This window comes from Podarcis melisellensis, assembly GCF_964234715.1.
Source record: "Podarcis melisellensis genome assembly, chromosome: 12".
Classification (NCBI taxonomy): Eukaryota; Metazoa; Chordata; class Lepidosauria; order Squamata; family Lacertidae; genus Podarcis; species Podarcis melisellensis.
The window spans coordinates 2824528-2849005 of record NC_138544.1 but is presented as its reverse complement, the minus strand read 5'-3'; the positions used below and the strand labels follow the sequence as shown (position 1 = coordinate 2849005).

Here is a 24478-nt window from a genome sequence, read left to right as displayed (position 1 = left end):
TCGGGGAGAAGGAGAAGCGCGGCTGGCGGCGGCCCGGGAGGTTCGCTCCGCGCTGCCTTCAGGTGGAGCTTCGTACCTGCCCGGCGCGGCCGCTGGTGGGAAGGGCGAGAAATTCCAGTCGGGCGGGCTGAGCTGGGCTGAGCGTCGCGCACGCGCACTGCCCCCGCCGCCGCCGCCGCCGCCTGTGGTCCTCCTTATCTGCGGCTGCTGCAACCGCTGCCCCGCCTCGCCGACCTGCAGCTTCCCAAGCCCCGGAGATGGGGAGAGGAGGAAGGCGGGGGGGAAGCCAGGCCGGGAACGCCGAGGCAGCGAGGGGTCCCGCAGTCATAGAGCGGGGAGCCGAGGGGGCGCCTCGAAGGCCGGCCAGTCCGGCCATCCTACTTTGCGCATTTCGGCAGCTTCTTTGCAGGCCACCCTAAGTGAGTTTGGCCTAACCATCCTGTCCCCTCCCTCCCTCCCTAAACATTCTGGGCATGGTCATCCTGGAAAGCAGAATTTATGCTTTTATTATCATTATTATTAAATTTATGTACCACCATCCAAAGATCACAGGGCAGTTGTAATCATAATTAATAATATTACTTACTTACGTACTTACTTATCTGGCCAAGCCTCCCCAGCCACTCTGGGCGGCTTCCAACAAAACATTGAAAACACAATAAAACATCAAACATTTAAAACTTCCCTAAACAGGGCTGCCTTCAGATGTCTTCTAAAAGCCTGGTAGTTGTTCATTTCCTTGACATCTGCTGGGAGGGCGTTCCACAGGGCGGGTGCCACTACTGAGAAGGCCCTCTGCCTGGTTCCCTGTAACTTGGCTTCTTGCAGTGGAGGAACTGCCAGATGGCCCTTGGCACTGGACCTCAGTGTCCGGGCAGAACAATAGGGGTGGAGGCACTCCTTCAGGTATACTGGACTGAGACCGTTTTGATTTAAAAGAGAAGTAGAGCTGGGTATCATCTGCATACTGATGAACACCCAGCCCAAACCCCTGAAGATCTCTCCCAGCAGCTTCATATAGATGTTAAAAAGCATGGGGGAGAGGATGGAACCCTGAGGCACCCCACAAGTGAGGTCTGAACACTCATCCCCCAGCACCACTTTCTGGACACAGCCCAGGAGGAAGGAGCGGAAGCACTGTATAATGGTCTCCCAGCTCCTCTAGATGGTGCAGAAGGATGTTGTGGCTGATGGTATCAAAGGCCACTGAGAGATCCATTAGAACTTGGAAACAGCTTTCACCTTTGTCCCTAGCCCACCGGAGATCATCAACCAGCGCGACCAAGGCAGTTTTACTCCCATGATGAGACCTGAATCCCGATTGGAAGGGATCCAAATGGTCCGCATCCTCCAGGCGTGCCTGGAGTTGTTCAGCAACCACCCACTCAATTACTTTGCCCAATAATGGAAGATTTGAGACTGGGTGATAGTTGGCCATAGCGGCCAGATCCCAAGATGTTTTTTTAGGAAGCGGTTTAATGACCGCCTCTTTCAGTGGGTCTGGGAAGGCTCCCTCACAAAGGGAAGCATTCACCACCCCATGGAGCCCATCTCCCAGCCCTTCCCAGCTCGCTTTTATGAGCCAGGATGGGCAAGGATTGTCCAAGCAGCCTGTCCACATCCTCGGAGGTAACAGATTGGAATTGATCCCATGCAACTTGACTAGACAGGACTCTAGCACTCTTCTGCCCTGGCCCTGCCTGCACAGTGGAGTCTTCCTCTTTCCGAATCTCAGCAACTTTATCTGCAAAAAATCTTTGCAAAATAATTGCAGGAGATCTTGGAGTCCTTGCCAGGCCCCAGTGGTGAGGGTTGTTCTGTTAGATTGCAAACACCTGAAAGCGCCTCCTGCTGCTGTTTCCAGCAGATGCAATAGAGGGGGTGAAGAAGGTCCTCTTCGCCGTCACTGTTGCCACTGGTAGGCTCGACACTGAGCTCTAACCCATGTCCAGTCCATGGAGTCAGAGAGGGCGTTTAAGAGCCAGACAGTTGATAGCCCTGGTTAACTCCGCATTCCAGCAGGCCACCAAGAAATCCACTGAAAGGCCATCAGCATGGGATAAAACATCCCCTACCACTCTCTGGAACCATTAAGTGGCGGATGCGGACCATCTGAATTGGTCCCACCTCCCTGCAGAGGGGAAGGGTTGCAGAGAAGTCCAGTTGCACCAGGAAGTGATCCAACCATGGCACTTCTTTTGTTTCGCTTTTAGTTAGTGTTAGATCACCAACATCCGTAGAGGTAAACACCAAGTCTAAGGCATGTCCGCGGCTATGGGTTGGGCCAGACATATTCAGGGACAGCCCCATGGAGGCCATGCTTTCCACGAAGTCCTGAGCGGCCCCTTGTAAGGTCGTGTCAGCATGGATGTTAAAATCCCCTAGGACAACCAAACTAGGTGTCACCAGGAGAACATCCGCCACACCTGAAGCAGCTCGGGCAGGGAATCCTTGGTGCAGCGGGGAGGTCGGTACACCAAAAGGAATCCTGTACTTCCCCTATTGCCCAACTTCCAGAACATGCCCTCAGAAAATGGGGGCTTCCCAATAGGATGCCTGGTGCAAGCTAATGACTTCCTAAAAATCACTGTAAATCCCCTCCCCGCCCACATGACCTGGGTTGCTGTGCGTAAGAGAAACCTGGTGGGCAAGCAGCGGCAAGGACGGGCCCATCTGCTTCATCCAACCAAGTCTCTGTTACACATGCCAGGTCAAGTCCTCCATCCACAATCAGGTCATGGATAGCAGTGGTCTTATCAGTCATTGACCTGGCATTGCACAGCAGCACCTTCAGGTCAAATTACAGTAATTTGCCATCTCTTTAAAGAAAATTTATGAATAAAATTCTGGAATAGGAAACAATCTGATTAAAAAGCAAGGCAGTGGTGGAGTGAGCATTGCCGCCCAGCTGTGGTAGTGCTTTTAAATATCCCTATACCATATTAACAATCAGTCTGATTTAGGCAGGAAAGCCTTTTTATTGCAGCTGCTGCTATTACACAAGTGGAAGTTAAAAACCATTGCCCATCTACTATAAATCACTCAGAGATCTTTCAATAGATCATGTTATGCCTTCTGATCATCCTTTGTGTAGCGTAGCACAGTCACTTAAAGGTAACCTTTCTCACCCTTCCTATGCCACTCTGTATCTGTATCTCTCTCTCTCCCTCTCTGTAGCATCCCAATCTCCTCCCCGCTGTCTTCCTCCCTCTCTCTTACACACACATACTCAACACAAACCCAAGGTGCATTTGTAGAAAAGGAAGCAATTCACAGAGGAGTGGTCCAGAGCAAGAGTGGGCTAGAGTGTAAGACGGATTGCATGAAATTAGACCAAAATTTATGTGCAGCACATAGGCCAAAACCTCCTCACTACTGGTGTAAAGGAATGTATTTTTCCCCAGGGGAATCCATCCCCAGGGGAATCCATCACAATTTTAGAAACATCTATCAAGTCATACCACAACTCCCCCCCCCCAACTAAAAACCCAGCAAAGGAAAGAAGCAGTAACAACCGCAGACAGCAAACACATGCACATATACTTCCTGAGTTAAATTCAGTGTTAATTCAACATTTGATTCTAGATGCTGAATGAAACAAAACAGGTTTATGCTGCCTGGTCTCAAGAACTTGCTCTGAATAAAAAGGCCTATGTAGTGCTGGTATTACATTTCATATTATGAGTATTTCCGCAAATGTGCACCTTTGGCACATAGTCTCTCATAGAAGTTGGAACGGGAACAGAGAGGAGTTGCTTTCAGATGCCCAATCCTCTTGGAAACCCATCGGGAAGAGGATTTAGTCCAACTGAGCTTCACGCCTGCTCTCTCCTTGTGAGTATAACATGAGAAGGGGAACATGTTGCGGGGGTCTGTCTCCTTCCCAGTGCCTCATTTGGAAATGGGACGGGATTGGAGGCTACAACTATAGCTTTATCAGTGCCTCAGATATTGGAGAAGCTCCATTCTGTTTGCTTTGTGACAAGCTGTGGGAGACAATTCTAGGCAGAGAATTCTTGTATCTCTTGTGTTGTCTACCACAATCTTAATGTTCACAAATGTCATGCAGTTTCCCTCAGTGCAAAGATTGTGTCAGGAAGCAGGCAAAAGGGTATTTTCTTTTTAAAAGGAAAATTTATTAGAAAACAACAGACAGGGAGCAGCCTAGTTTTGCCAGTTTAGCAATAGCTGTAGTTCCTGTTCTTGTATCTACACAGCGGCTGCAAAATGTGTTCTGGAAGCTCTTCTTCAATCACAATGCATTTTCCTGCTCCTCATCTGCTCAAATGGGGGAAAGGACTGTTTGCAAAGAGAAGCCCATGCATGCTCTCTCTTAAACAGAAGGGGCAGGGAGTGGCTGCTAATTCGAGGGTAAATTCCCCCATTCCTCAATTTTTTAATCAATAGTTTTATTGCAAATTTTGAAGAAGTGTAGAAATGAAAGCATAACACTCTTTTCATCCATGTATTTGACCTGGAAGTGTTGTGTTAGTTTGCTTTAAATGTGGACCCTACAAAATCTACCATCACTATGATTCTATGATCGCTCTTCAAATACTGTGTACAATTCTGGCTATCACATCTGACAGTACTTCCTCATACAGCACCAAGGTAAACGGGGGGGGGGGGGATTTACTACCACAACTTTCATGGCTTTAAAAGGGGATTAAATTCATGGAAGATAATGCTATCAATAGCATCTGTTTGCTTATTTGGTTAGAGCATGGTGCTGATAAAATTCCAAGGTTGTGGGTTTGGTTCCCATATGGGCCACCTGCATATTCCTGCATCGAAGGGGGTTCAAGGCTTTTATTCAGCCAGGAACTTGCCAGAACTCATTTCCAGCATCTCTCAGCTCAGCACCATTGCAATTTTCAGAGAAAAAGGAAGGTGTTCGTGGTGAATTCCAGCACCTCTTTTTCTAGAAAAATAGCATTCGTTGGACTAGATTCATTCCAACTCTGATTTATAATAATGAGTCATAATAGCTCTATGGGCTATTATGATCATAGGCAGTGTCCCTGAATACAATAGCAGGCATCTGATTGGCTATTGTGGGAAGCAATTTGCAGGGTGAGAAAGGCCTTTGGTCTGATCCAGCAGGGCTCGTATACAGTCGATATGCACACTATGTAAATCCTGCATGGAACAGATTGCTGCTGAAAATCTATTCAAAGTCAGAAAAATTGCAACAACTTGGGTGTTTTTTTAAAAAAAGGACAGGATGACACTGTAGAAAACACTGGAATGCAGTAGTTTGTCTCCCTGATAAATGAGTGAATTGCTCTTCTCAATTCCAGACTAAACAGCTGGTGTGGAAACAACCCTTAAAGGGGAATTCTTATGCCTGTTCATGGAAATGGTACAAACAAGTTATTAACATTATCCACAGGGCCTTGATGCTTCTTGCTCAGTGTCTTCTGAGAAGGCATGGAACACCCCCACCTCCCACCCCCTCAGCTGCAGCAGTGTGGCAGACACACTGCTGTTAGCAATGTAATGACCAAACGTTGTTGATGCTGTTAATGATTACCTAGCTTTGCAATCATTACATCATTGTAGGTTGTTAGTTTTACTGGTTTTTAGTTCAATGAAACTTGAGGAATATACAAGTAAAGTTTCACCCAGGTCTTTACCTGCAGTTGCATTCTGCCCCAGTTCCTCCTGCATCAAAAAAGGATGTTTACTTTTAACTGGCTGAATGAATGTATTTGTCAAGAACAAAAGTCATAACAAAGCATCATAAACTAAATACATAGCAATCAGTGCATCATAAAAGGCAGACAAGAACATGTTTCAATCCACATTTATTGATGTGCACTTGCTTAGCACAGGTAAAAGAAGCAGCAAAATCAAAAACATTATTGTAGAGGCAAAAATCCAGCCTTTTGGAGTTCCCTTGTTAATTGTGCTGCTGGAAAGGGGAGAGAACGCCTTGGTTATATATTCTTCCAAAGCAGTAGCCATGTTGCAGCAAAACCAATAGAGTCCTGTGCAGCAACTTAAAGTCTAACAACTTTATAGATGCATCATTTGGGGATGCAAATTCAAATGCAATTATATCTCTCCACTGAGAATATTGACCTGGTATAAGAAGGTCTTGATTTTGGTCATTAACATAGTTAAAGAAAGGGGTCCACATTTCTTAGAAGGTGTCACTATTTGTTATGCCTTTAATTGCCCTCCTTCGTCTGGTGAGACACTCAGACATTGCTATATCCCTTATATTATTTTCTCATATGTTCAGGGGGGTTACGTTCTGGTTCTTCCATTGCTGAGCTATTGCTAATCATGGTGCAGTCAGTAAGAGCTCTACTAGTTGGCTGTGGTGCAGGGTGGAGCCTAAGTCTAAGTCCAAAGACAGTAGGACTAAGACAGGATTTGGAGAAAAGGAATTGGCCTGTAATTGCAGATATAATGGAGAATACACTATTCCAAAAGTTGTTAATATGAGGACATTCCCACCAAACATGAATAAATTAGCCAAGCTTTCCACAGCCCTTCCAACATAAAGGGGAAAGGGAGGGATTAATTTTTGCCATCCTAACTGGCTTCCAGTGCCATCAGAGAACGACCTTGAGCAAGGCCTCCTGTAAGCAAGCAGAGATGGTTTTGAGTGGGATAGTGGTCCTGATACCCTCCCATTTGTGATCTTCAACTGGGTGACCTAAGTCTGATTCCCATACAATTTGAAGGCCTCTAGCATCCTCCACTTCGTAATCTAATATTTGGGAAACAGCACCCTTCAGGTCATCCTGCTTCATAAGGATTCATACAAAGCAAGTATGCTAGGTTGTCTCCCCTGCATTCTCAAAAGAATGAGCCTGGGCTACCTGAAACCAGGTAATATGAGTGCCTCTTAATTTTCCTTGCAGTTCCTCTTTGGAAATTGCTTTCCCTCTGGGAAGCAGGTCACGGGTTGTAGAAATGCTTATGTCCTTCAAATCCTTGAACTGTTAATATTTATCTGTGTGTCTGAAAGCTGAATGATCCAGGATCAGTGGTTCAGGGTCTGGGGCCAGTGTTCTGCTCCATGTTCTCCACACATAAGTACTGATCTACAGTACTAAATGGATTGTCTATTTTCCTTTACCGCCTTCAAGGACAAAGGTAAGAAAGGGCGGGTTCCCATTAAGGTGTGGCAGAGACCATCTTGAGTTGAACCCCAGGGCTCCCCCTGAGCAATGGGATCAAGGATTTAATTTGAAAAGCAGCATAGTTTATTTTTTAAAATATAATTATTATTATTTTCATTAATAAAATATAACAACATTACAATAATGAATCAAATGCATTTGCTCCCCTGAGCTTGTGACTTCCCTCCCTCCCTTCAGCTGGTTTCCTGCTTCCTCATAAATTGTACACGCCTTTCTATTGTCAGTTTCTGTCCTTTGATATGTATCAAATCCTTCTATGGTCAGATATTATTATTACACTGTGCTGCAGGATTTATGTCAGTCCTGCTAATGTCTTCAACTTTTTACAATAGCCTCTTTAAGATCCTATCCTTTCAGCTAAAGTAAATTTATTCCAATCTCTCTGGAATTTCTGGTCGCCTTGGTTCTGGATCCTCACAGTCAATTTGGCCAACTCCGCATATTCAATCATCTTCATCTGCCACTCCTCAACCATTGGTAATTCTTGTAATTTCCATTTTTGGGCTAACAAAATTCTTGCCGCATTGGTGGCATACATAAATAATATTTGGTCTACTTTAGTAATCTCTTCTCCCATCAACCTGAGCAAGAATGCTATATTTTAACATCTTTTTAAATGTTAAGTTAGGCATTCCCATTCCTCCTTTTGTTCTATGTAGAGAGTTTTGTTGCTTCTCCTAGATTTGTTGCCTCCTGACACAAAAGCATTGAGTTTGTTTTGCCATCTCTTTAGCTGAAAGGATAGGCAAAACTTGAAGGAGAAAAAAAGAACTTAGGTAACACTGACATTTTGACCACGGCTATTCGCTCAAGCCAGCTAAGACTGAGATGCTTCTGTTTCCTAAGTTCTTGTTGAATGCCTTTATACAGCCCCTATATGTTGTCTTGTGTCTGTGGTGTTGAGGTTAATACCGAAGTACTTAAATCCTCCATGCACTATGAGATACGCATATAGTCTACATGAACAATGGAGAAGAAATCAATGAAGAAACAGCTATAAGTAATATTGTATGTCTAGTAATTGCCTTCTAAAATGACAGATCATTTTATGACAGAGCACTTGCTTTTCCTCCTATCAAAGCTAATGTTTTATCACTTTTAAAATGGCTTTGTTTCCATTTCTTATGCATGGTACCCACAGACAATTTAACATGTTTTGTTTATATTTGGGTGCCTTACATTTTCTTTATAGGGATAAAAATAAATATAAATATATCTGCTTTGCTGCATCATGGACTTTCTCTGTAAACTTAAAATTCCTTCATTGTTGGTTTGGGACTGTTTTGGAATATTTAATTGCTTTCCTATGCTTTCCAGTATATTTTCTCATCAGTTTCCTTATCACAAAAGGTCAGGAGGGGGGAGCAAGTTTGTTGCACAAGAGCACTGAATCAGCATTAATTGTGTGACCTGCATTTGCCAGGATGTGATTGGATCTCACCCCAAAATAGTGACTGTCTGGAAGCATTCTCAGTTTCTTACACAGAATTTTTTAATGCAGTTTAAAAGGATTTGCTACTCACAGTCTGGCCATTTGTTCCATATACTGTACCTTTAGTAAACAGGCTTTACATGTTTTTATTCTTTTTCAAAAACTTTTTTGACTTGATTAACAAAAGAACAATGGATGAGAAGCAAAACCTTTCTGAAACCAATTTCAATTCTCCTTAAACCTGTTTTCTGTCTTTTTATTCCACTCCTATAAGGAGTCAATTAAAATGACTGATTTAGAGTTTGCATTATGTGTGCCAACAGTGGCTACAACGAGCAAAGCCTGGAAAAGATAAATTATCCCAAAGATTTATGACTGACTAGTTCCTTAGAATTTGAGTTAACGTTAAATGTTAACTTGCTATGTTCATTTAAGGGAGTGTGGACAATGTCGGCTCCATGTGTGCTTCTGCATAGATCTCCTGAGCCAGCCACATTCTCTTTGCTTCCTTTTTCCTACGCAGGGGAGAGAGACACACAGCTGCATGAAGCACTCAGAAAGATCACAGGGGGAATCAGAAAGGTTTCCTTCTGATCATCCAGTTTGAGGGTACGCAATGAGGAGCCAGCACTGTTCTTACCCACTTCATTTACAGCCTCTCAGACCTCCATACTGAACTTTTAAATTTTGCTTCCGGTGAAGAGGCTCCAAATGTTTTGGACTCTGCCTGGGATGGGGAGATACAGGAGGACCGCCACCCTGTTCAAAGCAGCACACTCAGTGAAGGGGTAGGATGTTTGTTTTTCAGTCATTAGGTGGGAATAGGAATTATTGCAACACACAGCCTCCTAGAGTGATATTGGCCAGAATGACAACTATTCAGAATGGTTCTGGCAGTTTAAGTATTGAGCAATAGTTGAGACAGCAGATGGCTGGAGCCTGAGAAGGCAAAAGAAAAAGATCCTACCCCCCACCCCCCAACGCCAGTTGGATGCTAATATGCTTGGGACAATCTCATTCAATTGGAGTGATGAGATGTGGGCTCTTTCCACAGAAGTCACACAGTGATATGTAGCATTTATAGAGTGCTTCTGAGCACTTTATTATCCCCAACCACCTTGTCAAGGGGAGGGGTCATGTATTATTTCCCCTCTTTTGTGGGGTGGGTCTGAGGTTCAGAGAGAACTGTGTGCCTACACCAGATGTGTTCACAGCTGAGGTGACATTTGATCCAGGACTTCCCTGCTCACATCTCACACCATTAACTGTTGTTCTGCTCAGCTCTATTCAAACCAATAGTCTGCCCCATTGCTCATGGTATGTCCAGTTATTTGTCTGTCTGAGATTCTCACTTTGTGTGCTTGAACAGCTGGAACGGGGCCCAAATTATGTTACATTAGGAGGATGTTTAAACACTTGCTTAGGATTGGGCATGTCTCCTTATTAACGAAAAGTAGTTGCAGGGTACCTTAATCTGGACCAGGACTGCTGTATGATGAGAGAAGAATTAACTCCTTCTTTTTGTGCCATTTTCCTGCTGAAAAATCTCCCAGTTAAGAAAGCAACGTGCCCAAGCCTAAGCATGTGATTTAAAACTCTTGAGCAATGTAATGAACAGTTTGGTCCTGACTGGAAGAATATGTTCTTTTCTAGCATTTGAGTTCCTGTGTGTACTCACTGAAATGGCCTGAGCAGGGTGGACCTGTTTGGAAACTGTTGATCAAATGAATTTTCCCAAATAGGCAAATTTGACTAAGACCGAGAGGCCATTTTGGTGGGATCACTTACTTTTCTTTTTTTATTGTTATTTCAAAGCATTTTCAGAGTCCCCAAATAAAACAGAAAATTGTGCCAGTGTGTGTGCATTTATATTTTGAATCTGCACCATGTCCCCAGTTTAAATATCCTCCTCCCAAAAAGGTGATATTTAACCTTTAAGGGCATGCATATGGCCACCTTATAAATTCAAAAACTGAATTTAATATTTTTAAACTAGATATATTTTAAATTAGTTATGCCCTATGCTGAACCTACTCTGTGCCTGCCCAAAGAAGTCAGATAATGTTGAAAATGATTTATGAGTGTGAGCTGTTGTTTTGTTGATTGTGCATAGTTGAAATGATACCAGAACAAAAATTACCAAAACAAACATAAATGAAAACCAGATCATTTTTGTGTTTCAATAAAATTAGTGTATACTGAATGGCTAATATAATTTTATTGAAACAGCTGCACAATCCTGAAATCTGTGAATTAAAATCCCCACTGTAATCTACAGAAATGGAAAATACCTCTTTTGAGAGAATCAATATTTCATTTTCTTCAGGAATGCAACAAAATACGTTGTGACTGAATCCAGTTGAAAACTATGGGTCCTGGGTTAATCATAACTACATTTATTTTGATTGGGGCTATAATGGCAAGCTGTTGCATTTGCAAGGGCACAATTAGTTCTTCTTAAAGTGTATATAGCAACTATATAGCAACTGGAAATAATGATATTTCCAAATGTCAGATATGAAACGGGAAGACTAAGAGTAGATCCAGGAAATGATTTTATCACACCTTACTGCTGGGCAGAATAAATAGAGATATCCTGGTCTACCAAGTGGCTACTTGCACATCACAGTAAGCTGCCATTTGGTAAATGGCAATCTGAATCCATTCTAAAGAGTGACTAACCATGTAGTCTCCAAGCTATAAATCCTGTCCAAGAGATGTTTCCAATCACCCAATAGATTTCATCTCCTTGTTACACCTAAACATGCTGGTTTAAAGTGATTTTATTTGCATATTCATTATTATTCCAAGGGGAAGCATTTCATTTCAACAGCAGTCTTCTTTCTAGGATAGATATGTAACTAGACTGGATGACATTCTTAATTTTTCTCTGTTGCAAGTCTAAGACAATTATCCATAGAAATCGTTGTCCTTCCATAAGGAAAATGCAATTTGTCTTCCACAATAAAACACCTCCAAAATGTACAGTGAAAGGGAGCAGCACTGCATGGACATAACTCTTTCTTTCTTTAGTCTGCTCAGGCCAATCATAACAGATTTATTAGGGTCTTCAGCAGCACAGGTCAAGGATTCATGGAATTGTTGCAAAACTAGGGGCACGGGGTCTCTAGAGTGACGCACACAAGGCTATCGTGCAGTTCATCAAGGCTTTTGAAGCCTCTTGTTAGCAAACAATATTTGTTCTTTGGTGGACTTATACAGCACACACATTGAAATATGAAGCCAGCAGAACCTCATCTGTTTCAACCTGGTGCCACAAAATTGATCCAACCTGAGAAAAAGAACAACCCATCTGTGTCTCAAGCTGGCAATGTGCACCCAGCCAGGTTTAGCTAGATAGCTTTAATTTAAATGGATTTTATTTTTATTTTTTTTATATAAATATTTATTAAGGTTTTTACAAAAAAGAAAAAAAAAACATCCAATAACAATAAAAAGTATTACTTTGTTTAACAAAATTTCATATCATCTTTGAGCTTCCTCACGCCTCCCACTCCCATTTACATCATTAATAAATTTTTGTCCAGCAAATTATCATCTTATTTCCAAATTTTGTGACCGCTTATTTAATTACAATAAAATAGTTCTCCTGCAAATTTGTTTTTCTTAATCTCTCTTGTCATCAATTCCTGATCTATTTTAGTGATGACCAATTATTTATAACTAAGCATCTTTCTTAGCATTCCAATAAATCACAATATTTTTGTAAGTAAGTCTTAAATTTCTTCCAATCTTCTTCCATCCTTTCTTCTCCCAGGTCTCGGATTCTGCCAGTCATCTCCGCCAGTTGCATATAGTCCATCAGTTGCATCTGCCATTCTTCCAGTGTGGGTAGATCTTGAGTTTTCCAATTCTTAGCGAGTAGTATCCTTGCTGCTGTTGTCGCATACATGAAAAATGTTCTATCTTTCTTTAGCACCTTCTGGTCGACAATGCCCAGAAGAAAGGCCTCTGGTTTCTTGGTGAAGGTATACTTAAATACCTTTTTCAACTCATTATATATCATTTCCCAGAAGGCCTTCACCTTAGGGCAAGTCCACCAGAGGTGGTAGAATGTTCCTTCATTTTCCTTACATTTCCAGCATTTGTTATCTGACGAATGGTATATTTTAGCAAGTTTAACTGGGGTCATGTACCATCTGTATATCATTTTCATTACATTTTCTTTCAAAGCATTACATGCAGTAAAGTTCAGCCCAGTGGTCCACAACCTTTCCCAATCCTCAAACATAATATTATGCCCAATATCCTGTGCCCATTTTATCATAGCCGACTTAACCATTTCGTCTTGTGTATTCCATTTCAACAGCAAGTTATACATTCTTGAAAGTACCTTGGTCTTAGGTTCTAGCAGTTCTGTTTCCAACTTCGATTTCTCCACCTGGAATCCTAACTTTTTATCACTTTTAAAAATTTCCTTAATCTGAGCGTAGTGTAACCAGTCTCGCACTTTGTCCTTCATTTTCTCCATACTCTGCAATTTCCAATTATCTCCGTCTTTTTCTAACAGTTCCCAATATTTTGGCCAGTAGGCTTCCATATTGGTTCCTTTTCGGGCCTTAGCTTCCAAAGGTGAAAGCCACCTTGGTGTTTTATTTTCCAGTAAGTCTTTATATTTTGTCCAGACATTAAACACTGCTTTTCTGACAATATGGTTCTTAAAGGCCTTATTGATCTTAACTTTATCATACCACAAATATGCATGCCAACCAAAAGCATTGTTGTAACCTTCGAGATCTAGCACATCAGTGTCCTCAAGAAGTAGCCAATCCTTTAGCCAGCAGAAAGCTGCGGCTTCATAGTACAACCTTAAGTCTGGCAGGGCAAAGCCCCCTCTTTCCTTTGCATCTAATTTAAATGGATTTTAAAGGTAGACAAATTATATGAAAGTAGTTATTATTATATAGTTACACACACAGAGTTGAAATTGAAATTATTTTTGGAAGCCAAACGTCCAACAGGGCTTCCGGGGCTTCCAGTTGGCTGCAGGAGCTTCCTGCAGCCAATCAGAAGCCGCACTTTTGTTTCCGGACATTTTGGAAGTCAAACGGACTTCCAGAACGTATTCCATTTGACTTCCAAGGTACGACTGTATTATCATTGGCCACTGTAGAACCTTCCAGAACTACGTCAATCAAGTCTTGGTGGTATTTGAGGTTTGCTTGGGATCATTGTCTTGTTGGAAGGTCCAATGACTCCAGTCTTCAGCTTTCTCACAGATGGTGTGTTGTTTCCTCCTAGGCTTTTCCGATTCTTCAATGAATCCTGCCTGCCTTCCTCATGCTGCAAGTTTCCAGTACCAGAGGATGCAAAGCAGCCCCAGAGCGTCACCGAGCCACCACCATGCTTCACTGTAGGTGGAGTGTTCTCTTCAGCATATGCTTCATTCTTCTTCCTGCAGACATAGTGCTGATCCATGAGACCAAAAAATTCCAATTTTGTATCATTGCTCCACAGAACAGAATCCCAAACTTCTGTGGCTTATTTATTTGAGCATATTGGAGCCAACTTTTCTTGTACTTTGGGGTCAGTATGTCCTGGAGTTCTGGCATGGAAACATTCTGCGTTTAGTATGCACCTTACTGTGTTCACTGAAACCTCAGTGTCTGCTGCCACCAAGTCTTGCTGCAGCTCTTTTGGAGCCACTTGAGGGGTTTTCCCAGCCTGTCTTCTCTGAAATCAGGTTTCTGACTCAAGTGTCAGGCTGCTGCCAGCAACTCCCCTGGCTGGTTGCCCTGGAACGTACAAAGACAAGGAATGTTCTTACCATCCACAGTATTTACAGAGAGAGGCTTCTTGGATAACGGCATTGTCCCAAGTGAATCTCCACCCCTGTTTCTCCCACTTCCTCACTTGTCATCCTTTCTACGGATGCTGACAAGTGCCCTCGGTCTTTGAGATCTTTGCTCTCCCACTTTCAAGTCGTGGCTGTCGCCACCCTGGTGCTTCCTCTTCCTCCTCCTCTCCCATTATTTCCCAACTTTTCCCTTCATCTGCCTCTGAGCAGTGACCTCCCTCAACCCAAACCCCTGCTGTAATTCTAAACTGTCTTCCTCTTCTCTGGAAGGGTCAGGTTGGGGAGGTGGTCTCCACCATTCCTCCTCTGCCCAGTCCCTGACATGCAGATAGCTTCCTTTTTCTGCCCCATTCAGGTAGTGTAATCACTGTTCTTTTAACTTTGTACTTGTGAACTATGCTTCCAACAGTGTCTCTAGGAACATCCAGTGCCTTCACTATCTTCTTGTATCCTGCTCCTTGTTTGTGAAGGGCAATGATCTCTTCTCTTACCTTCTTAGACCATTCTCTTGATGTAGCCATATTTCTAACATGCACCCAGATTTGACACTCAGCAAACCCCTAGTCAGTTCAGGTATTTCATGTGTTCCAGCTCAAGCACACCTGGTGCAACTAATGAAGCCCTTGATTACTTGCACCAGGTGTTCTTGAGACAACACCTGTTGTATTTGTGCTGTTGTGAGGGATTCTATTCAGGGGGTTGGATAATAGTGAGCCTAGAGAAGCCAGTATAAGTTGCATTGTCAGCTGAATTTGGGTGAAACCACTTGAAATATTGAGGTATTTCAATTGATTTTGCTTGATTTGCTCATTGTAAACAGCTGAGATCTGTGGGTATATAGGTAAAGGTAAAGGGACCCCTGACCATTAGGTCCAGTCATGACCAACTCTGGGGTTGCGGCGCTCATCTCGCTTTATTGGCCGAGGGAGCCGGTGTACAGCTTCTGGGTCATGTGGCCAGCATGACCAAGCCACTTCTGGCGAACCAGAGCAGCGCATGGAAACGCCGTTTACCTTCCCGCTGGAGCGGTACCTATTTATCTACTTGCACTTTGATGTGCTTTCGAACTGCTAGATTGGCAGGAGCAGGGACCGAGAAACGGGAGCTCACCCCATCGCGGGGATTCGAACCGCCAGCCTTCTGATTGGCAAGTCCTAGGCTCTGTGGTTTAACGCACAGCACCACCCGCATCTATGGTGGTATATAAATTCAAATAATAATAAATAACAAGTCTGTAAATATTGATAATAAACATTTGCAATGGGGATTGAATAATTTTGATTTCAACTGTATACAGAGAGTCTTACTGACAGTATCAGCAAGGAGTCAATCAAATGTATATTAAAGTAAATACAAAAGGGAAAAAAGACTATTTTTTCTCTTTTTTGCTTCAAAGGGATCTGTATCAGCCCTCAAAACAAACCTGCCTTCAGCACAAGAAAAAACTGAAAGTCGGCAGTCAGCAATCTGTTTCCACAAAGAATGTGCTTTTACAGCAAGACCACCAACAGTGAACATGAGCCACAGTCCAAGCCACAGGCTCCTAGAGGAAACCAAGTAATTGGGATTGAATCTCTAATACAACTCAACATAGACTAAAGTCCCATGTTGCAAGAATCATAGCAATGGCTTTTCCTGACTATTTAGCCAATATTAAAGAATGTAATTGAGCAAGCTAAGTTGAATGTATTTCCAAATTAGGTCTTCCAAAGAAGTTACAATATTATTAGATTCATGCTTATTAGTATATCAGTGTTCAGTCTCCAGTAAAATAAAATCTATATATCAATCCTTTTGCAAAGTCTTCACTCAAAAAGAATTTAAAGCATTCATTTACTACATCATTATCAAATGAACACATATGATAGGAAATAAATAACTCAAAACAGGACATATTGCAGGGCTGTTAGTCTGACATTCAGGGCTAGTGTAGCAAGCTAAATATCCTACAAAATAAAACACTCAACTAGGCTGGGGCTCCAGCTTTAGATATAAGCATTCCTTGATGCTATTGCAGCACTGGCCGCAAATCAGTAAGAGTGGCCTGATAATTGTAGGTGCTTCAATACTAGTATTTATTCTAGGATGGGCACTCCTCATACATGCCCCCCCTTTTGTTGCAAAGTCCACATGACATCAATTGTATCAAAATACCAGCCAGTATCTTTTCTCATTTGAAGACAGGTTTTGCCTTTCCATGAAAAATTACGTAAATATTTAAAAAAACCTGTTACCAATCCATTTGCAACATTAAGCCCCAGACCAGCCCCTGACAGGCATGAGAGATTTGCAGCACTAGAATAACCTAAAAGAGTTAATAACCCCACAAACAGTGAGGATTGGGCCTGTTACATCTACCTCCCTGAAGCTCAGCACTGGCACCCCACAGGGAGAGGTGTGTACTCAGTTGTATACATCTGACTGCATTTCATCTGATGCATCTACCTCAGTTATTCAGTTTGCAGATGATACTACCATAATGGGTCTAATTACAGGTGGAGATGAATCAGCGTACAGGGGGGAGGTTGAAAAAGCATCTACATAGAGAATAACTTGCACCTAAATATTAGCAAGACAAAGGAGACAGTGTTGGATTTTCGGAGGAAGTGAGGGGAACCAGCCCTGTTGTATATTGGGGGGAGGGTTGTGTGGAGAGAGTCTCTTCCTTTAAATTCCTTGGGAGTTTACCTTAGTGAAGACCTCACTTGGAAAAACAATATAACTCAGGTGGTTAGGAAGGCCCAACAGAGACTCCATTTCTTCAGGGTCTTGCGAAAGAACAATGTTAAACAACAGTTGATGACCTCCTTCTCATATTATATCCTCTCATATTGTATCGCAGTGGGGTGCATTGGCTTGACAGCCGCGGACAGAAAGTCTTTACAGAGGGTGGTAAATACAGCACATGATATCATGGGCTGTCCCTTGAGTCCGCTAGATGACACCGCAAGGGATCAATGCCTTAGGAGAGCGAGAAAAATTATCAGGGACGATTCACACCCCGGCCAGCACCTCTTTAATCTTCTACCCTAGGGCAGGAGATATAGAAGGAGAATCAGTCGTACCAACAGGCTAAAAACAGTTTCTATCCATGGGCTGTTAGGCTGCTGAACGGAAAATAATATAGTGCAACTGACTTTCGGGGTTGGTGTGTTGTGTGACAAGCACACAGAGTGCAATGAGACTGAGTGTTTGTCCGGGGGGAGGGGGAGGCTCAGTTAATTTCATTGTACACAGGTTATACATTGACAATAAAGGTATTATTATTATTTTAACAAGCCTGCAACATCTAAGGTCCTGCACCCTTTCTTTGTATATTTGAATGGCTACATAGCCAATTTCAGAAAAGGTTGTCAAAAAACAAATGTACAAAGAGAAGTGCTACTGATTATATAGAGAAAAAGTGGGGGGGGGGTCAAAGTAAATATTATATTAGCAAAAAAATTGAAATCTTAAAAACAAGATGCTTAATAAAAAGATACATAGTTTCATAGTACTAAATAAACACTAGGAACTTCAGCAAAATACATAGACTATCTACCCCCCAAAATTCTTTACAAATTCTTTACAGAATTGCTTATTGCAATAGGTTTTAAAAAAACACCTTCCAAATTAAAGCATGCTAGTCTTGGAACTTCCAGTATTGCTGTCAACATTTTTGCAGACTCTATTATGTTTTAAACAAGGAATTGTAATCACAGGGTGGTTTACAATAAAAAAGACAAAAATATATAACATAGTAAAGTTAAAGGACCCCAGGGCAGTTAAATCCAGTCAAAGGTAACTATGAGGTCCCTTCAGGCCGAGGGAGCCAGTGTTTGTCCACAGACAGCTTTCAAGGTCATGTGGACAGCAGGACTAAACTGTTCTTCATCATGGGACCCCATGACGAGTGCCAGAGCTCATGGAAACGCCATTTACCTTCCTACCACAGCGGTACCTACAGTATTTATCTACTTGCACTGGTATGCTTTCAAACTGCTAGGAGTTGGGACAGAGCAATGGGAGCTCACTCCTTTGCAGGGATTCGAACCACTGACCTTCTGATCAGCAACAACACAGGACTATCCGCTCCCTATAACATGTAACAAACAAAAACAATACTGGCCGCCTCCCCGCCCCAGTTTAAAAGGCCATAGACTGTTTAATCAGCCAAAGGCCTGTGAGAAGAGGAAAGTTTTTAAGATATGTGATGAAGTTGCCAGGTGTGTATTGCTGGAGATACACAAATAGGGAGCCACTGTAGAAAAGACCTTTTCTTTCTTTCTTTCTTTCTTTCTTTCTTTCTTTCTTTCTTTCTTTCTTTCTTTATTATTTTTTGCCAATTATTTTGATTGGTAATTATTTGTAATAATTTGAAAAATCAAACTACAGTGGTACCTCGGGTTACATAACCCTAACCCTAACCCTTCGCTCCCCGCTTCCTCTCTCCCCTGTGCCTCTGCTCCTGAACCCCTGACACATACGCTTCAGGTTACATAAGCTTCAGGTTACAGACTCCGCTATCCCAAAAATAGTACCTCGGGTTAAGAACTTTGCTTCAGGATGAGAACAGAAATTGTGCCGCAGTGGTGCGGCAGCAGCAGGAGACCCCATTAGCTAAAGTGGTGCTTCAGGTTAATAACAGTTTCAGGTTAAGAACGGACCTCTAGAATGAATTAAGTACTTAACCCGAGGTACCACTTTAATTTTATTTAATACAATTTTCCAAAACCAGCTTCCCACTCTCCTTATATGTCCAGGATAACCCCCTATTGCTGCTTTTTGTCCTCAGTTAATCTATAGTTAACATCCTTCAGTATTTACCAAAATTTTTATCTATCCGCTGCCCCTTTACATCCCTGCATACAGCAAAAAATCGAGTGTTTTGGAGATAATCTCCAATAACAGCAAGTATGGTTATTATTCCATCTTCACTTTAAACATTTGCTTGATTTTTAATAAGTTCAGCGTTTGGTTTGCTTTTCAGCTTGTGCCTCCTCTGCTTTATATAGTGTTGATTATTATTAAACATTTTATTTTTATAACTTTTATGTTTTGGGTTTTCATGCTAACTGCCTTGGACACCTCATGAGTTAAATAAATAATTTTATGCATGCTATAGAAGGAAATGAAAAGTGGTATGTGATCCAGTACAATGTTTCTCCTGTAAAATATATGTTAATAATAATAAAAAAATTAACTAAGGAGTTGATCTTTGTTCCTTGCCCTTTGATTCATGTAAGGAGAGGCAGCTGGTGCAATATAATTTTGTAGCATAGAATAGTATTACAGTTCCCAGCTAGACAGTATGAGCTTATATGTTCAAGATTGCGTTAACTCATAAGACGGACAGAAGGTATTATCTGGATCAGACAAAAGGTGTTATCTAGTCCAGGATCCTATTTCCCGCAGTGGTGAGCCAACTGTCTCTGGGACGCCAAATCCAAGAAAAAGCCCAACAACTTTGGGGTTAATCCTTAAAAGAGCTCAACAACTCTGGGGTAAACTCCACTTCATCAAATCTGGCCCTCTTTGAAAAGGTTTGGGCACCTCTGGCCTACAGCAAAGAATGGTGGTGGCTCGGTGATGTGGGAGGCAGGCTGGATTCATTGAAGTATTGGGAAAGCCTAGGAGGAAATGTCACGCCATCTGTGAGGAAGCTGAAGATTGGGGGTCATTGGACCTTCCAACAGCACAATGATCCCAAGCAGACCTCAAATTCCAGCAAGACTTGATTGAAGTAGTTCTGGAAGGTTCTACAGTGGCCATCAGGGTCACGTGACTTGAACCCCATGAAAAATCTCTGGTGGGATTTGAAAAAGGCAGTTGCAGCATGCAAACCCAATAATATTCCTGAACTGGAGGCCATTGCTCATGAGGAATGGGTTAAGAGTGTTCAGGAACACGCTGCCAGAAGCTGCTGTCCGGCTATGCATCTCGTTTGCAGCAGGTCATAGCAGCAAAAGGCTGCTCTACTAAGTACTAAATATGCTTGCCATGAAGGGGTCGGATAATAGTGAGACTGGAGAAGCCAGTATAAGTTGCAATTTCAGCTCAATTTGAGTAGACCACTTGAAGCATCCATTGTGTTGAGCTATTTGATTTGCTTTTCTTTGATTTGCTCATTGCAAACAGCTGAAGGCTGTAAATTTTGATAATAAACCTGGTTTGCAATAGGGGTTGAATAATTTCAATTGCAACTGTATACACACACACAGTATACGGTATATGCTACATACTGGAGAGAGAGAGATTCATAGCACTTTGTGTATTGGGGATAGTTTATATTCAGAGCAAAGAAATAACAAGCGATCAGAAACTTAGAAAATGTCAGCTCCACATATATGTGCTTGCCAGTTCCACAGATATTTTTTTGCCCAATATGTATGCAGTGCCTCCAAAGACTCAACTGGGAAGAACTATGTAGATTGTTGTAGATGTTATTTACAGCAGGAATAGCCAACATTTGAAGACCAAAAAAGAGGACACATTTGCCGACTTCTACATTTACCTATGGATTGCTATGATGACTCTACCCATGAAAAAGAGGACATATGGCAACCCTAAACATGATGCCTTGCAGGCACTTGCAGGCACAACTCCTATCAAAGGTAACCACCTCATCCTCTCTTCAAGTAACTCTTCCTACACATTTTTTCTGTCAAGTTCACATGCATCTGATTAAGAATCTATTGCAGGCATAGGCAAACTCAGCCCTCCAAATGTTTTGGGACTACAACTCCCATCATCCCTGACTACTGGTCCTGTTAGCTAGGGATGATGGGAGTTGTAGTCCCAAAACATCTGGAGGGCCGAGTTTGCCTATGTCTGATCCATTGTGTTGCAGGGGAAAAATTAAAACTCCAGGGCTCATTCTAGGGGTGATCTTAGGTTATGCAGAGTACTAGTTAGGCTTGTTTCGCTATGCTGTCATCTTGTGAGAATTGGGTCCTGTTAAAATATGTACAGTGCTACCCACTGGCTGTGCTTTTCAGGGGAGTACTAGCTTGTAGGCTATTAGAAAACATCTCACTGATGAAACTATTATAAGGCTCCAAGGAATCCCAGGATTCATAGACACACAGGTTGAAACCATGGGGAATATCCATTTACACACACACACACATCTGTAACCTTGACACTCTGCGTGCGTGATTTCAGTTTTCATCACAGCCATGCACGCACAAAATGCTTTTGCTCTTTGACATTGCATTGTTCACAATGTGTCCATTAAGTTATTCTCTCTAGCCTCTGGTAAAATAAAGTCAGTAGCTTACATGAACTTGAATAGTCATCAATATATCTGTCAGAGATAAGCAAATGTTTGCAATTACTAGCTCCACTGACTTCATGATGTGAGCACAATTTCCCACTTATCTACAATGCTTCCTCATGCGTTCAATCCAGAACTCTAAATATAATACAAGTCTTATACCTAGTAACATTAAAACGAAGGTTGATCTCTGTCCTTCCTATCCTTGTTGCTATTTCTCCTGCCTCCATTCTTTATCTTTTTAAAATATGATTTTATTGTCTTCAATTACTAAAAACCCTGTAACAGTGAAATGACAAGTAGTGCACAATAAAGTAAAAACAAGGCTTAACTGCCTCTGTTGGCTTTGTCAGCAAAGTTCTTTTGAAGCATTTGAATGGTATAACCAGGAGAAGGTCTCTCCCAAAAGTCAAATGAGACACAAGAGGGCTGAGACTCCAGTGACTCTCTTATGAATATGCAAATAATGTAAGCCAAATATCAGAAAAATGAAGATACAATTTTGAGTTTATTAATTTCTCTGGTATAGAACTTTCCCAGACATACAAGCCTTGACCTGGAATTAATGGCTTCTACCTTGTTTACGCAAAGTCACACCATCATAGTTTCTGTATTCTAGCTTCAGATTGTGGTCTAGTTTGGCCTCAACGTGCTTTCTTCTTGGGCTTGGGCTCACCTAATTTTCCTTTATTGCTTTTCACAATGGGCAGCCCACTTACCCTATAAGGGGAAAACCAGGGTTCCAAACTACAAGAAAGAAGATTCCACCTAAACATTAGGAAGAACTTCCTGACAGTAAGAGCTGTTCGACAGTGGAATTTGCTGCCAAGGAGTGTGGTGGAGTCTCCTTCTTTGGAGGTCTTTAAGCAGAGGCTTGACAACCATATGTCAGGAGTGCTCTGATGGTGTTTCCTGCTTGGCAGAGGGTTGGACTCGATGGCCCTTGTGGTCTCTTCCAACTCTATGATTCTATGATTCTATGATTCTAATATGCGTGAGGAGAATCCATGAACACAGGAAGTCCTCCCCACTTCAGACCTTTGCGCTCCAATTCATCATGGAATAAAAGCAACAGGAAGACAGAGCTGGTACATTTGCCCCTGTGGGGGCCCTTCTCTGTTGAGACAGAACCTTAACATCTGGAGATACTGCACAAAACAGATTCCAGCAGTTATGGGGAATCCAGCTCATGTTGTCATCAAGATGACAAGCCATGGACCTCAGAAAAGGCAAGCTAGAGATGTAGCCATTTAGCAACAAAAGTTTGATAGCACAATGGAAACTGTTTCCCAGCCCACCAGCAGGAATTCCTATACAGTGGTACCTCGCAAGACGAATGCCTCACAAGATGAAAACCGCATAAAACGAAAGGGTTTTTCGTTTTTTGCGTTGCTTCGCAAGACGATTTTCCCTATGGGCTTGCTTCGCAAGACGAAAACGTCTTGTGAGTTTGCTTCCTTTTTCTTAAAGCCGTTAATACCCAGCGAATCCGCGCTCCGCAAGACGAAAAAATCGCTAGACGACACAACTCACAGAACGAATTAATTTCGTCTTGCGAGGCACCACTGTACCTTCCTATACCTTCCTATACCTTATTGATGCACTTTATTCAGCAGGTGGTGAATAGCAGGCATTTTATAAGAGGCATGCCTGTAGGACAAGTGGGAACAACTTTTCCCCTTTTAAACATTTATTCATATAGAAATAGTTTTGCTTTACAGCTGTGCAAGACTTCTTAAAAGTTCCACCTAAAGTTGAACCAACTACCAGTCAAATAATAGGATACATATATAAGATTAAATGGCATCTTATTTGACACAGAAATTATATGCTAGGGACTGGTAATTTCCCAGAAACTGCAATGAACACAGGCTCCCTGGTACACTGTTTTCTTGGCCTAAGGGGCCAACCATCCTCTTGACTTTCCACAGAAGCACTCTGCATGTGCTTGCCTGTACTTTGGTACAAACATAGGTATTGGTGTACAGAGGGGAACAGCCTTTTGATATGCCTACTCAGGAGAAAAGGAACTACTGCCTGTTATGACTTATACATTCCCAGCAGGGGAATGTCTTATACCTTTATCATTTACACCTCATTTGCTTGATGTACATAGGAGGTTGCCTTACACTGAATCAGATCACTAGTTAATATAGCCCAGCACTGTCTACTCTGCCTGCCAGCAACTCTCCGAGGTGGTGGAGATGTAAAACGTAAAAAAAAAAAAGGTAAAAGGACCCCTGGATGGCTCAGTCCAGTCAAAGACGACTCTGGGGTTGTGGCGCTCATCTCGCTTTCAGGCCAAGGGAGTTGGCGTTTGCCCACGAACAGCTTTCCACGCCATGTGGCCAGCAGGACTCAACCGCTTCTGGTGCAAGAGGACACCGTGAAGAGTGGCAGAACGCACAGACTCTCGAGGTGGTTTACAGACAAAAACAAAAACAGCTAAAAATGTAGGAGGAAAATAACTAAAAAGCAATTAAACACTGAAAGAATTAGAACACACACACACTATTAAAACCATATAATTAATTACAATAAAAACTGCACAGCACCAGCCCTTTCATTAAAAGCAGTCAGTTCCCAACATCCTGTTGGAACAAGAAGGAACCTGTTGGAACCTGTTGCCAGAAGAACAGCAGGGAGGGAGCCAGTCTGGCTTCTCCAGGGAGGGAGTTCCATAGAGAGCAGCTACCACTGAGAAGGCCCTGTCCCGCATCCCCACAAAGTGTGCCTGTGAGGGTGGCAGGACCGAGAGAAAGACCTCTCCTGAAGATCTCAAAACCCTGGTAGGTTCATATGAGGTTATGTCATCT

The 24478-nt window shown here is 42.4% G+C and overlaps 1 long non-coding RNA gene across 2 annotated transcripts; it reads left to right on the top strand.

The window, feature by feature from the left end:
* Window positions 1-302: 302 nt before the first annotated feature.
* On the top strand, window positions 303-17625 carry LOC309380955. Of its 2 annotated transcripts, XR_014173218.1 has the most exons (4): window positions 303-419; window positions 9113-9377; window positions 13852-13963; window positions 15804-17625. It is a non-coding gene; the product is annotated as an uncharacterized lncRNA (long non-coding RNA). The 2 variants fall into 2 exon arrangements; XR_014173219.1 differs by lacking the exon at window positions 15804-17625 and having other exon boundaries at window positions 13852-14533.
* Window positions 17626-24478: the final 6853 nt, after the last annotated feature.